Source organism: Agelaius phoeniceus, chromosome 19 (assembly GCF_051311805.1).
Source record: "Agelaius phoeniceus isolate bAgePho1 chromosome 19, bAgePho1.hap1, whole genome shotgun sequence".
In the NCBI taxonomy this organism is placed as follows: Eukaryota; Metazoa; Chordata; class Aves; order Passeriformes; family Icteridae; genus Agelaius; species Agelaius phoeniceus.
In genome coordinates this window covers 221,391-224,795 of record NC_135283.1, presented here as the reverse complement: position 1 = coordinate 224,795, position 3,405 = coordinate 221,391, and positions in this window count along the sequence as shown.

Genomic DNA, 3,405 nt, shown 5'->3' with positions numbered 1-3,405 from the left:
AGGGCAGATGCTGAACCCCACAAGGACTCCAGGAATCCCCTTCCCTTTCCTCTGCAGCACCAATCTACCTGTGAAGGAACAGCACCCACATGCTTTCCAACCCAGAACTGAGCAGCTCACATAAAATACAGAAATGAGGGACAGGGGTCCATAAGCTGCTGTAAAATCAGGGTGAACTCAGATCCAGGCTGCCTCCAGGACTGACATCTGCTGGGGCATTCACACCTGGTTTGGAATGAAATCAAGGGGAGGTGAGAATGAGGTAAGGAACAGCTCAGCTCCATCAAGCTGAGGTCATCCAGCTGTGCTGCTTGAAAGTTACATGGGAATGTTAAAGTAAAATCTACATATTTTAAAAATGAGACACCTATAGAGTTTAAGCATTGCCAGAGTTTGGGAACAGCTAATTACACCCCTGACCAGCTGGAGGTTTCCAGGTTAAATTCTTCCTAAATGGCTAAATTAAATCTTGTGCTCTGTTCTGACTCCTTCTCTAGAAGGTCTCTGAAAAATGGACAATCTGAAAGAGTACCATCAATTACTCTGCACCAGATGCAAGGCTTGCAAAGAAAAATGAAATTATTTAAATTCATTTTTAGTGGCATTTGGTACATTATATAAATCTAATTCTTCAGGTGCTGCATTGTATAGCACTGGCCTGGGACCTTCTGAATTTCGTGGTAATGAAGTTTTATGCCGAAAAATGCTGAGGGAGCAGCAGTAACCACTGACCCAGGAGGCTGGATCAGCATCACTACAGTGAGAATAAAGCTTTGGAAAAGGAACTTGGCACCGGAGAGGTTCCCCATTGCAGCTGTGAAGGACTGAGTTTGTCCTGGAGTGTTCCTGAGCCCATCCAGTGCTCGCAGCAGGGCCAGGGGCAGCCCCAGACCCTGAGCTGGTGCTGGGTGCAGCAGGGGGTGCCCAGCTGGGTGTGTCCAGCAGGGCCAGGGTCAATCCCCCAGACCCTGAGCTGGTGCTGGGTGCAGCAGGGGGTGCCCAGGACAGGGCAGCCCCAGACCCCGAGCTGGTGCTGGGTGCAGCAGGGGGTGCCCAGGACAGGGCAGCCCCCAGACGCTGAGCTGGTGCTGGGTGCAGCAGGGGGTGCCCAGGACAGGGCAGCCCCCAGACCCTGAGCTGGTGCTGGGTGCAGCAGGGGGTGCCCAGCTGGGTGTGTCCAGCAGGACCAGGGGCAATCCCCCAGACCCTGCCTGGGCAGCCCTGGGACACCTCTGGGTGCCCCAGGACAGCCCCTGGCCCCAGAGCAGCCCCAGGGAGCCCTGGCCCAGGACCGTGTCCCTCTCCTCAGGCTCCCCAGGGGCCCCTGGGCCAGCATGGCTGCACGGACAGTCCTGGCAGGGACAGCACATCCAACCCTCCCGAATGAACACAGCCGTGCCTGTCGCTTCGGAAAATAGAGCTTTTATTTGTTCATACAAATAGTATGAATTATCAGAATTTCATTTTCCTAGAAACATCTTTCTCTGTGTAAAATTAATTTGTGTTGTACATACCACAAAATACTCCATATACTTTTTTTTTATATTTTCTTTTTTGTGGCTTTTTTTGTTTGTTTTCCTTTCTATTTTGTACTTTTTTTTTTTTTACAAATTGGCTACTGGACTATAGAACCATGTTACAGACAACACATCACTAATAGCTATACTGCACTTCTGAATACAGGACTGAATGAAACTCAGCCATAAATTAAAGTTACAATGGGAAAAAAATACCAACTGATCAAACTTCTAATCACACCTCCAAGCTTAATTTAAAAGAAATAAGGGGGGTATTTAAAAAAAATGCATGGATTCCAATATTAGCAACCAGATGAACACCACAGAGAATTCACCTTCATTGTCATATTTGTTAGGTAAGGCTTTTTTGCATTAAAAGTCTACTGCAGACTTCATTATGAAGGATATTGAGACAATTTTCTTATGGTTAGAAGTGTTATTCCTCACTCTCTGTATTTCCACTCTCCAACAAGTTTGCTCCACAAGAGTTCTTCGCAGCAGGGCTCGATTATACAAATTAAGCCCACACTCTGCTGTACAGCTGAGGAAGGCATTGGGATATTAAAAACTTGTTTGCAGGAAAGCAAGGAAGACTTGCAGGGGGATGCAGAACTCTCCAGGCATTGAGCAGCCGGCAGAGACTCCGGAGGGAAGCACCTGGGAAGGAGCCCATGCCAGCACAAAGGTCCTGGAGGCTCCACCAGTGAAACACTGGGAGGTGGCAGCTCACCCAAGGGCCAAGTGCAGAGGTCAAGCTTCTTTCCAGGCATTGCATAAGCTGCTAGAAGGAAGACTGAGGTTTTGAGAACCAAAAATCACTTGTTTTTCCACCAGGAAGCATTTTCTTAGTGCCTGCAGCTCCTTCCCCTCAGTCACCCAACAGTGGCAGGGTCTGGGATAAAGCAGACACACTCCTGCACTCATCACCTGTCCTGGCAGCAGGAAACAGAGCCAGGGATCTGGCTGGAGCTGAGGCCAAACCCCTCAAAAGTGCATAGATCCACCCAGCTGCTCAGGCCTGCAGCTGGATTTTGTAGGACAGAGGGAAAGCAGGGGCTGTCAGCCTGCAGAGCCCAGCAGGTCCCTCATCCCACCTGAACCCTCTGAAGTCAGGCTGCATTGGCCAGCCAGAGCACCCAGGGACTGCCAGGAGTACCCCAACCCCAGCGTGCCCAGATTCCCCCTGCCTTCCTACAGATTCACCCTTGTTGGTGAAGCAGCGCTTCTCCCTGGCTCTAAGCAAACACTGCTCCTTGGGAGAGACCACAGCTAGAATTAAGAGGGCTAAGGGTGATGTTCCCCAGTCTCACGTACTGGGTGTGCTGCGGTGGCCGTGGGCTGGAGGTAACAGTGCCTGTGCCATGTGCTGGGACACACTCCATGCTGGCCATGATGCCAGGCAGGCACCTGAGGTTTTCCCAGTGGTTCTGCTGGTGTCTTTGGTGGGTGGAGGGTGCTCCACATGCTGCAGGCACTGCCATCTCCCAGCAGTGCCTGGTGTGCATGGGTGTCCCTGGAGCAACACTTTCTGCAAGTCGCTCTGACCAGCACCACACATGTCACACACAGACACAGCATTTTACATTTGTCCTGCAGTAAAGATTTTAAATGCATAGAGGGATTGTGGGAAAGAACCTCCTGGACAAAAAGCAGGAAGGAAAACTGAGAGCTTTGCCTTTGCAACCAGCTCTGCAGCTTCTCTGCTGGAAGAAGAGCACATTGCCCTCCTGGCAATCCTGAGCAGGAGCCCTTGGCTTGGTGTTCCCAGGCTTACACCCACTGGGAAAACATGCTGCTGCTCAGCAGAGGTATGTGGGGTGCAGGGATGCCCCAGGGATGCCCCAGCCTTCCTCCCACCCACCCCAGAGAAACACCCCCCCGGGCCATG